Genomic DNA, 12,329 nt, shown 5'->3' on the forward strand with positions numbered 1-12,329 from the left:
AGATGTTCCAGGAACAACATATATTTGTTAATTCAGGATCACACTTGGCAAACTCTTGACCAGCTTGGAGTGAAGAGGGAGCAAGAATTCATTCATTCTCATTAAGAGTTGAAGCATATTTGAGGCGGCATGACAGCCCTGGTGACGAAACGCTAAGCAACTTCTCTTATGTAACATTATGCAAATGAATCATAATGGGATTTGATCACATGACCTACGCCTCATGATTCAGTTCATAACTTCAGTAGAACTGGAATAAGGAGAAGCACAAAGCACAGTTGCTTGTCGACCTCCAGCAACGCTGAAATCACTGTCAGTGGGAAAGGCTTTCACTGGAGGAACACAAGGCCTGAAGGCAAAATAGAAACAAACAGTGTGTTATATTGATGTACACAAAATAAAACACAAGCACACCTGATGCTTTTTCCTCAGGCTCGGGGGACTACGCAAAAACACATACACACATTATTGACCTACTGTTGCTGAAGAAATTGATCATAGGGAGCTAAAAGCATAAAAAAAGAAAACCTTGAATGTTGACTGAAACATGAAGTATTTCGAGCATGTGTGGAAATACCTTTATACATATGAAGTCAAAATGATTAGCCTGTGACAATTATATTTCCCAATTCTTTTTTTTATTTATTTAGAGAGCCTTTTTTCAATGCATTTTTTAAGGGGTGGTCCACTATGATGTCATATTTGAAACATTAGTTGATGTGTAATGTAGCTGTGTGAACATAATGTTTCTGAATGTAATACGCTTGTAATAAGTTCAATGCAAAGGGAGATATTGGCTTTTTATGGAGTTAGCGTAGCAAAGCATACAGCAAAGTAAGTCATCTAAAAATACATCCGGGCTAGTGATATCACAAACGCTTCAGGTTACGCGTATTCACCATGCACATACAGGCCGTGCAGCGAATGGGCGTGGCCTAAGGCGCTGTAATGTTATAGCAGAGAAAGCTAAAATGCCGTCCAAACACTGCTATTTCCACAGAGCTTCTTCTGCTTCTTGTTTGGGCTTCCAAAGGACACGACACAAAGACAGAAGTGCTTGCAATTTAGTTTATGTTTTAAAGAATTATTTAAAAAAGATATAGCTAGCATTTTACAAAGGAGAGCTTCCAGAATCCCCTAGTTCTGTGCTGGATACGGCTAAAAACTCCTCAATAACTAAGCTATATCGTTCTATCTCTCCTTTGTGTGATAAATGCAGAGGCGCAGTCAGGACGTATGGTTATATATTCTGGTCCTGTCCAGAAGTATCTGAATTTTGTAAAAGTTAGACTTTACTCCCAGGCTTTCGAAATAGACATTAAAATTGATGTGGAAATAGCACTGTTTGGATGTTCAGACCAGGCTCTAACTTGGCCTAAACATCAACAACTCTCCCTTTTGTTTGGCATGGTGCATGCCAAGAGAGTGATTCTGATAGAGTGGAAATCCACAACAACCCCAATTTTTAATGTAATGGTTAGCTGAAATGGTTTGTGCCCTCAAGCTGGAAGGTTACGTTTCTCTAGATTTGGCAAACAGAATATATATGACAAAAAATGGGGCCCCTTGCTTAGATGTATAGGTTAAGAATGTTTCTGTAATTTTTTTTGGTAATAATTTTTTTCTTCTCTCCCCCTCCTTTTTACATGTTTTTACCTTTTTTCTATTTTGTTTCTTATTCCATTAGTCTGGCCGAGATTTTTTTTTTTTTTTTTGATGGTGCTGTATAATTGCTGTATTGTTTGCTAGTGTTTTGGTGCATGTTGTAGTTAGTATCAGGTAATAACACAGAGATAATTTTGTTAACATATATACATGATGTACACTATTTGGTGTTATGTTATTACAAAAACTTATATATAGTAAAAAAAAAATAAAAAAAATAAAAAGCAGCAGCTCCAACCATAACAGACGAAGCTGTGGGTTATGATCCACAACCTGTAAGTATTTTTATTTGTTAAAATGGCTCTATTACATGCATAATTTATAATCAAAGTAAGATATATGAAAACATAAACACAAACATGCCTTAAAAATACACTCTGGACTAGATCCCACATTTTATCAAGTTTTGCAAAGTTCCCAGAGGTGGCATATCTACTTCTTTCCAAGTGTAAAGTGGTAAAGTAGAGGTAAAAGTCCCAGGAAGCCGGTCAGAAAAATAAAGGTGGGTAAGGGCATAAAAGACATTCGTAAACATAATAGTTTTAATAACAATTTTTTTGTTTATTTTATCCTTGCCAAGTCTCACATGGTCGCTCACTGAAGCTAAGCAGTACCTGAATGGGAGACCACATGGGAAAGCTAGGTTGCTGCCGGAAGTGGTGTTAGTGAGATCAGCAGAGAGTGCTCAACATCCTAAAGCCTGAATATATTGATAGGGACTCTAAACTGCTTTCAGGTGAGAAGTTAAACTGAGGGCCTGACTCTCTGTGGTTGTTTAAAAAAAATAAAAGAGTAGGGATTTAACTCCGGCATCCTGGCCAAATTTGCCCACTGGCCTCCTGACCATCCATATATCATAATTGGCCTCATCACTCTTCTCCTCGCCACCAATCCACCAATGGCTGCCGTTGTGTCATCCAGGTGGATGAGTAAAGCCCTTTGAGAGCCCAGAAAAGCGCTATATAAATGTAAGGAATTCTTCCTCTTATTAATTATAAATTAGGTTAATTAAGACCAGCATGGTGGTGCAGTGGGTAGCACAATCACAAGAAGGTCGCTGCATGGTTCGAGCCCCAGCTGGGTCAGTTGGCATTTCTGTGTGGAGATTGCATGTTCTCCCTGTGTTCCAGTTTCCCCCACAGTCCAAAGACTGTACAGAGGAATTGAATGAGCTAAATTAGCCATAGATTATGTGCGTGTGTGGGTGTTTCCCAGTGTTGGTTTGTGGCTGGGGGGGGGGGGCATCAGCTGCGTAAAACATGTGCTGGATAAGTTGGCGGTTAATTCCGCTGTGGAAACCCCTGATTAATAAAGGGGCTAAACTGAAAAGAAAATGAATGAAGAAAGTTTGGTTAATTAGGCAAATTATTGGATGAAAGTGGTTGTTCTGTAGCTAGTCGAAAAGAAAAAAATCTTAATGGTGCTATTAATATTGAAATTAACATTTTTTTAAACTGGTCTAGCAAATACTGTGAAAATATCTCTGCTTTGTTAAATATTTAGAATGTTTAATATTTTAAAGAATTACAATTTCACAGCAGGACAAATAATTTTGAATTTAACTTTACAGTATATGCATGTTAGTAGGTTGTTATTTTCCCTTTGATCACGTAAATGTTTGTGTGTTGTAGATATTCAGTAAAACATAATTGTAAGTGTAGTATTGCTTTTATACTCCTAAGAAGTTGATATCAAATAAAGTAGGTTTTTGACAAAATTTCAACTTCTAATTCATTAGTAAAAAAAAATAATAAAAATAATAATAAAAATTGTGGGCGAAGTAGTGGCGCAGTAGGTAGTGCTGTCGCCTCACAGCAAGAAGGTCGCTGGTTCGAGCCTCGGCTCAGTTGGCGTTTCTGTGTGGAATTTGCATGTTCTCCCTGCGTTCGCGTGGGTTTCCTCCGGGTGCTCCGGTTTCCCCTACAGTCCAAAGACATGCGGTACAGGTGAATTGGGTAGGCTAAATTGTCTGTAGTGTATGAGTGTGTGTGTGTGTGTGTGTGTGTGTGTGTGTGTGTGTGTGTGTGTGTGTGTGTGTGTGTGTGTGAGAATGTGTGTGTGTGTGGATGTTTCCCAGAGTTGGGTTGCGGCTGGAAGGGCATCCGCTGCTTAAAAACTTGCTGGATAAGTTGGCGGTTCATTCCGCTGTGGCGACCCCGGATTAATACAGGGACTAAGCCGACATGAAAATTAATGAATGAATAATAATTGTTTGCCCCCTTATTGATTTATTTTTTGCATGTTTGTCACACTTTAATATTTCAGATCATCAAACAAATTCAAATAGTAATCAATAATAACACAGTAAACATACCATGCAGTTTTGAAATGAAGTTGAAATAAAAATGTCACAAAAAAGAGAAAATATTTCGATATTTTAAGTTATTTTGAACAGTCTTTCTATTTAGAAAGCAGCAAATTTCTGTATGTTAGCGATAATAAAAAGTGGCCTGACCAGTTCAATCTTACAACATGAACTCAATAACTCAATCTTTGAATACGAACTACAGTAACTGGTTAATCAGAGTTTTAAAGCTGTCCCATATTCAGAGTTACACAAACACGCACACACACTCACAGATGTGCACAAATGCATATCACATTTGTCCTTTTAGCAGCTTTGATCTAAATGTCATTTCCACAGCATTAAGGGATTAGAACTGGCCGTCTGTCTGAGCGTTGCTCTTTTTGTGTGCATCATCTGCTTTTCTGTCCATCTCTTTCTCTGTCTGCTTCTTACTCGAGGGTAATGGGATATAATGCATTCATGCCTTCAGCTTACAAGGAAACTCCAGCTCCTAGTGAGTACTTTAATGATTAGGAAGATGCTTCAAAACAGATTCCACCATTCTTCATCTGAATCGCGACTGATGCTTAACAGTGCCTTCAAAGACTAATTTCTTGTGCTTGCCAAGGTTGCATTTATTTGATTTGAAAATAAATAAAATTATAGATAATTATAATATTTATACAACAGTTCTGTCTGGTTCTCAAATCTGATTGGCTGATAGCCGTGTGATATTCTTCAGCACTCTTACAGCCTCTTCACTCTGGTGTATTACTCCTCCCACATAGAGTGACAGCAGGTCAATAAACTCACTACAGTTCGACAAATATTGCAGCTTTTGGACAACATAATAAACTTGAGGCTTTTTAGGCAAGAATGTAGTTGTTTAGATTGCAACTATGCAGTTTATATATAAGGATAGTGCCTATTTTAAAATATTTATCATTTCAGAGATCAGCAGCCATCAGCCTGTCATACTGAACAGAGCAAAGATGGTTGACTGCATAATAAGTCCGTGAGGGAGAAAAACTCTTTCTTTTTGTATTTCAAACTACAGCTGATCAAATCATTATAAAACAGGTAAGTGACATTCTAGGTCGATCTCTCACTTTTCTATGTTGTAGTGCTGTATTTATAGCATAGTAATCTACTAGTGAAATACTGGGAAATGTCTCTAGACCAGGGGCATAGATTTAGCATGGACAGAGGGGACGTGTCTGCACCAATATCCATCAACTATTGAAATACTAGCTCTAGAGTGACGTGTTTTTGAGCAACAATTTCCGCTGTTCTGACATCAGCTGGAGATGAGAAGGAATGGTGGAAGAAATTAGTTCCTCGAAAATAGTTCCCAAAAGAAATTTTAGAATCTCCGTGTTTGATTATCTTTTTTATATCCATGGTTATGCCGTCAAACTGTTGTATAAATGCAGTATCACAATTGTGGCAGTGTGCTATGGCTGCAGCGTCACACTCCTCCCCCAAGTGCTGATATACAGCCATATCGCATTGCTACGAGTGTGATATTGCATTTATACAACAGTTAGAAGTTTTATATTGTATTTTTTATCAAATAAATGCAACCTTGGCAAGCACAATACATTTATTACACTTATTTTCTTACAATTTTCTTTTAGAACTTATTATTATGTATATATAGTTTAAAATATAATATCTTTTTGTGGCGAAGCTGAATTTTTAGCAGGCAATACTCCCATTACTGTAATATTTTTAAATAAATTTGATGAATAAAAAGTAGAAAAATATATATTCATAACAATAATACACTATTTACTTCAAATTGAATTGATTATTTTAACTGTGAGACATTTATATTTACAATCTATCACTTGTATTTATTCATAGAGAACACACAGGAGAAAAGCATTATTGCATTGTTGTGTCATTATTGAATGACTAATGACGTCTAATACTAAATAATAAATAAATAACACAATGTAAAAATTATATAACAAAAAGTAATGACAAGCGTTTTATGCATAATGGAAATCAGATTACTGGGTTTTAACAAAACATTTTTTAACTATTATCTTTAGTCAGTTTGATGTAAGTTGCCATCACTAAAAAAAAGTTAATTTGATCTGTGTATCCTTTACGTAAGAAACCATGTTTGAATTAGGTATTAGTTACCCCAAAATAATTTATCTTTTGTTTGGAGGCATTTTTGGTTCTCATTAGGAATACTCCTTATAAATCATGATTAATTGATTTGTTGATTTATTTGATTAATTAAGTCGTTGATTGATTAAAACCTAAGTTTAAACAAATTTAATACTTTTTATGTAAGAGTGTGAGGTATCTGCACTCTTAAAAATAAAGATACAAAATCTGTCACTGAGGTGGAACCTTTTCAAAAGGTACATTTTTGTTCTGAACATGTGAATAGCCAAAAAGTACAAATGTGTACCTCAAAGTACATTAAGTGTACAAATTAAACCTTAGAAGGTACAAAACTCAACCCTACTATTGCCCACCTGTTTAGTACAAACGTGTACCTTTCGAAAAGGTATACCACCCCAGTGACAGATTTTGTACCTTTATTTCTAAGAGTGTGTGGTCATTGCATTTATGCATAATACTACAGCTAGCACAGTTCAAGATTAATGTTTATGGAAATTGCTAAATGTGTGTGTTTTTATCTACATTTATAATCTTGCAAATGTAGTAAATTAAGTTAAAAACCACCTTGTGAAGTCATTTATGTACTTCTTTTTATTACTGGATAGTCTAAAATTAATCCAATTCTGATGTGGAGTCCAATCCTGTTTATCCATAAACCAAATGATTTTAGCATTATTTTATTACATAAATTGTACGTGGGAGGTCTAAATTAGCTTTTAGTGGTGTATAATAGGTTGCGCGTTTCTTCAAAAAGCATGGTCATAACGATTACATATGAAAAAAAAAAATGCAGAGACAGAGAGATGAAACAGATGCGAGTTGCGTTGCTGATCTTTTACCACACGAGGGCGAGATTGAGCAAAATCACAATGTCTGATGTTTAATGCCCCATGATTTAAGAGAGGCTTGACTGAAGGGCATGCTTGGATTGAGTTTTAGAGGAGAAGCGCATACACATGATCATTGCACATTTACACTTGTTAAATAACACTAGGGATGTTGTATACATTGGCCTTAAGAATTTTAGAATATGCAGTTAATATATATATATAACTTAACCTGTAAATTATTATTAATTGTTACATTTTATTTTATCATTGACTCAGGGAATATAAATATAATCTAAAATAATAGATTTGTGGTATATAAGAACATAAAAAAGAAGAAGAAAAACTACTATCTATTTTTAATGCTATACAGTTTGCTGCAATTATAAATGTCTTGAGGTAGTTCATGTATGTGTGATTTGATTGGACAAAAATCGCAGTACTGATTTCTCTAATCCCCATAGACAGAAAAAAATAAAGTAGTGACTGGGTGAAGGAAAGTAGTGGAGTAAATGTACCAATACTGTACTATTAATTAATAGAGGCAAGGTATAAAAGTACACATTTTTAAAAGTACTTGGAAAATTACAATTCCTGAGAAAAACTAATTACAATAATTTGAGTATTTGTAATTACACCATTGAGGCTATAAAATCACATTGTTTAAAGTGTTTATTTGAACACATCTATTAAACACAAGGGCGTAGAGTTGCTTTTGATATTGTTGGGGACTTTGCAGCACAAAAACTGAATCTCTCAAGTTCTATTTCAATATTTTAAAAACATAAACAAACAAATGAATAAATAAAATACAATAAATAATACAAAAATAACATTACATCAACTATATCTCATGCTGCAGAAAGGAAATTTACATTATTTTACTTTGCGGAAAAAATTAATGCAGACTTCTGGCAAAAGTGAGGCATGTGACGCAATAACCATTTTATTCTAATTGTTGTTTGGCAATTGAGAGATAATTATTTTATTTTAGAGGTGAAATTATTGGTTGGGACATTAAAATAATTCTGGAAATAGGCTGGCCTAGGTGGGGAAATGTCCCCTCCGTTAGTTGTCTCTTTGGACAATAATGCTAAAGTAAGTATAGGCTAGTTAATTTATTTTCTATCTTCGACTGGGTTCAACATCTCATCATCCACCTAGTTTATTTTTTCTCCCTTTGGTTTTAGTATCCCTTTTAAAGTTTCTCCCTTTTATTTTAGTATAATTTCCCTCTGATTTATACGGGGTTACTCGGTTCATTGTGATGGGAAGTCCCGCAGTCTTGAGCTTTAGCCGGTACGGGAATCGGTGTGTTTGACGGATGTGACGGTGTGGGCCGGTCCCGTACCCGCCCGTGACTCAACTACAGCAGCAAACGAGCGCGAACAGCGACTCAGTGCAGATCCATTAGCTCCATTCACAGGCAAGCTGGAGTTTATCAGCAGATCCCGCCGATTCATTCAGTCGCTTTTGTCTCTCGTTCTCTCGCCGGTTACTGTTTACCGAAAATTGCAGGGTATGTGTGACTGCTGGATCCGCCGCCTCTGTGAGTACATGCACGCGCCTCTCTCTCTCTCTCTCTCTCTCTCTCTCTCTCTCTCTCTCTCTCTCTCTCTCTCTCTCTCTCTCTCTCTCTCTCTGACAGTGTGATCGGATATGATGAGGGAGATCGTCATATTGTGCTTACTCATTGTTCAATGACTGTTGCGAGTCAGCATTCGTTTTATGAGCTTATTACGGTCACACATCAATATTGATCAAATAAAACATCCTAATTTTAAAATAAGTAATAAATAGTCATCAATAAATAATACAATATTTTAGAATAGGGCTGGTTTGGAATAGGTCTATATATCAATGATGATACAGGCCAGCTAAAGCAGCCTTAGTTTATTATTATAGGCCTATACATGTGGATTTAAAATGTCAAATAGTAGCCTAATTTAATATTAGGCTATTCATAATTAATAATAGCTTAACATTTGTATGAAATATTTATAAAAAAAAAAAAAATGTCACTATATGAGTTTGTTGTGCTTGTTTGAGAGAGAAATGGAGGGAGAGATCCTGAACTCTGTCCAGCATCAGTCTATTTTGGTAGACTATGTCATGTGTGATATTAGGAAGCAGGTGTCAGGCAGGGTTAAAAAAAAAAAAAAAACACTAATAGACAAATAAAGCTCAGAGAGGTGAGACTACATGCTTATGTTTATTTTATGACGAGATATCCCATTTTGGTGTCCACCTTTATTAAATTGGCAAAAGTGATTTTACACTGCAAAAAAATCTGTAAACTACTGGACTGTAAAAAAAAATCCTGGTTGCCTTAATTTAAGCTGAATCAAATTAACTTTGAGTCCATTGAACTTATTTTGTTAAACTGACTTAAAACTGCTTGCATAACTTATAAAATCAACATGATTACCTTAGTTTAATAAGTGACAATGACCTAAAAACTTGTGCTTACTAACTGTTCATTTAATGTTTTACAGTGTAGTTTTTGTTTAATTTTTATTATTCCCTGTTTATTCATACCTTTGAATTGCATTATGGGGCCTTGATGTTTCTTTCAACAACAATTAACATTAAAAAGTTTGTAAAAGTGACTTTTAATTATATTTCTAATAGTTTAAAGTAATATATTGTTGCCTGGGCTGATGCTGTGCTGCCATTACGTTTTCTGTTTTAAAGACTTATTTCTTGATATATTATTTATGATATATTTTTTTATTAAAATGTCAATAAAAGTCACTTTGAATTTTCAACATCAAATGTTGACAGAGCAGAGATCAATATCTCAATGCAATTCACAACCGTAAAACATGTGAATAAAAAAACCCTGTTAACTGATATATTTTTACAGTGTACATAAATTTAATGTATATCCAATGCAAGCAAAGATTCTAGTTAAATTAAATACTATTAAAAATTGTAGTTAAAATATTACATGATTCACTAAAAATATTCTGTAAATTAACAGTTTTTCATAGTTTTTCATTAATTTTGCATGTATTTGATTTAGAAAATTTCAAAAACTGACTTTTTATTGATATTCTTAATAGTGAAGTGATAATGGTCTGGGGTGTTTTTGGAAATCATGGTTTAAAAATCAAGTAATACATATTTTCTGATACAGATTTAATTGTGTGTATGTATGTATGTATGTATGTATGTATGTATGTATGTATGTATGTATGTATATATATTTGTTTAAACAATACATTGTTTAAAACTACACCACATTTTCATAGAGTATATGTTTTGTACATATTAACACCTAAAAAAAAACAATTACCACATTGGACATTAGTACCTTTAAGGTACACTTAATGTCCAAAGATACCGCCTCAGTGACAGATTACCTTTATTTCTGAGTGTGTACTAAAATGTCAATAAAAGTCGGTGTTAAACTGCAGAATTGACATTTTCAACATCAAAAGTCGACAGAGCAGACACCAAGCTTCCATAATACATAACCATAAATAAATGAAAAAGAGCTAAATATATATATATATACTCAGTTGAAGTCAGAATTATTAGCCCCCTCTTTATTTATTTATTTTTTTAACAGAGCAAGGAAATTTTCACAGTATGTCTGATAACATTTTTTCTTCTGGAGAAAGTCTTATTTGTTTTATTTCGGCTAGAATAAAAGCTTTTAAATTTTACATTTTTGGGACCAAATTATTAGCTCCTTTTAGCAATTGTTTTTCCTCTATAGTCTACAGAACAAACTATCATTATAGAACAAGTTGCCTAATTACCCTAACCTGCCTAGTTCACCTAATTATGTCTTTAAATGCCACTTTAAGCTGTATAGAAATGTCTTGAAAAATATCTAGTAAAATTTTATTTACTGTCGTCATGGCAAAAATAAAAATAAATAAGTTATTAGAAATAAGTTTTTTTAAACTATTATGCTTAGAAATGTGCTGAAACAGTCTTCCCTCCATTAAAATAAAATAATAAAAATAAAATAAACAGGGGCACTAATAATTCAGGGAGGCTAATAATTCTGACTCTAATTGTTTACATATTTTATTTATTTTTATTTTTGCATTGAAGAGTACTTATTTAACTAACTAAAATTAAAGAAAATATGTGGTAATCATGCTGGACATAAAAAAAATAAATTAAACCAAATACATTCTAATAGAATTATTGCTTTGACTATTGAAAATCCTTAATGTCTTTGATGCTTTGTCATTTGTTGTAAGCAGTAGACATGATCCAAAAAGTAGTGGTATGATTCTCCTAAAAGCAAAACTTCGAAAACTATTAGCATGGGTGTATTTTTCATAAGAGCCCACCCAGGATTCAGCATGAGTACTGCATAAGCGATCCCATTCATAGTCTAGCTATCCTGTGACGATCCCTGCTCTCTATAAATAAAAGCTGTTGCTGTGTTTGTGTGTTCCTAGTTCAATACAGAACATGTCATTAACATCTACAAGAGTGATTCTAGTGTTTCTGAAGAAAAACATAATGTTCTGACATTGAGTTGTTGTTGTTGTTGCGGGTCAAGATGTGTGCTGTGCTGAACAAATAAGTGACTTGAGCACAACATTAGCTACGTTTAGCCCTTGAGGTGCAGGATGCTGCTGTTGCCGTGGCAACTAATCCATTTAAACTGTTGTCCTGGGGAACCGAGGATGGGATGATGTCAATGAATGATCATATGGCACTCATGTCATACACATAGATGCCTCCCTAGTGTTCATTTTTATTTAGCTCTTCATAAGGGATATTGGAATGGTCCAAGCTGGTCCACAAGTCGGCTGTGTGTCATCAGTCAATGTATGAATATCTAGTCATCAGATGTTTTTTTTTTAAGCTATAGCGCAATATAGCAGCAACGTTACAACATTAAATGATTACCGCACTTTCAGAAATAAAGCTTTGCACCTAAAAGGTCGACAGTTGTACATTAAAGGTACAAATCGACACCTAGAAGTAATAAAAAGCTACTACTAACCCCAGTAACGGTTTTATATACCTTTATTTCTGACAGTGCATATACATATTTTCATCTCATTTAATGATGCCAAGAAATTAATTCATGCTTTTATTTTCACTCGGCTTGATTATTGAAATGCTTGGTTCTATAAGGAAGTTGCAACTGATACAAAATGCAGCAGCCAGAGATTTAATTAAATAATGAAACAAGAGCATATTACACCAGCATTAATAGAATTACACTGGTTAGCAGTGCACCAGAGCATAGATTTTAAGATCCTTATATTATTTTCCTTCGTACATTTCTGACTGCTTATCAAAATATAATCCAAATCGTTTGCTACGCTCTTCTGGCGCTGGATTTTTAGAATTTCGCTGTAAACCTGATGTGATCTGGCGGCACTTCATTTATGCTTCACAAATTTGGAATTGTCTCCCAAATGAAGTGA

At 34.5% G+C, this 12,329-nt stretch overlaps 1 protein-coding gene and 1 long non-coding RNA gene across 24 annotated transcripts in view; one reads left to right on the top strand and one right to left on the bottom strand.

Moving 5' to 3' along the window:
* The window catches only part of dlgap1b (discs, large (Drosophila) homolog-associated protein 1b), a 253,870-nt gene that overhangs the window by 188,689 nt on the left and 52,852 nt on the right, over nt 1–12,329 (top strand). The gene's annotated exons all lie outside the window — the stretch shown is intronic.
* Nucleotides 1–12,329, bottom strand: part of LOC141380822 (uncharacterized) — a 101,070-nt gene that overhangs the window by 19,290 nt on the left and 69,451 nt on the right. For 4 of the 9 annotated variants that reach the window (XR_015524777.1, XR_015524767.1, XR_015524771.1 and 1 more), the window contains one exon: nt 1–349. This exon is cut by the window's left edge. The exons of the other annotated variants lie outside the window; for them this stretch is intronic. This is a non-coding gene — a long non-coding RNA (uncharacterized LOC141380822). The remainder of the gene's footprint in view (nt 350–12,329) is intronic. 9 annotated transcript variants of the gene reach the window in all.

Source organism: Danio rerio, chromosome 24 (assembly GCF_052040795.2).
Source record: "Danio rerio strain M-AB ecotype USA chromosome 24, GRCz13ab, whole genome shotgun sequence".
In the NCBI taxonomy this organism is placed as follows: Eukaryota; Metazoa; Chordata; class Actinopteri; order Cypriniformes; family Danionidae; genus Danio; species Danio rerio.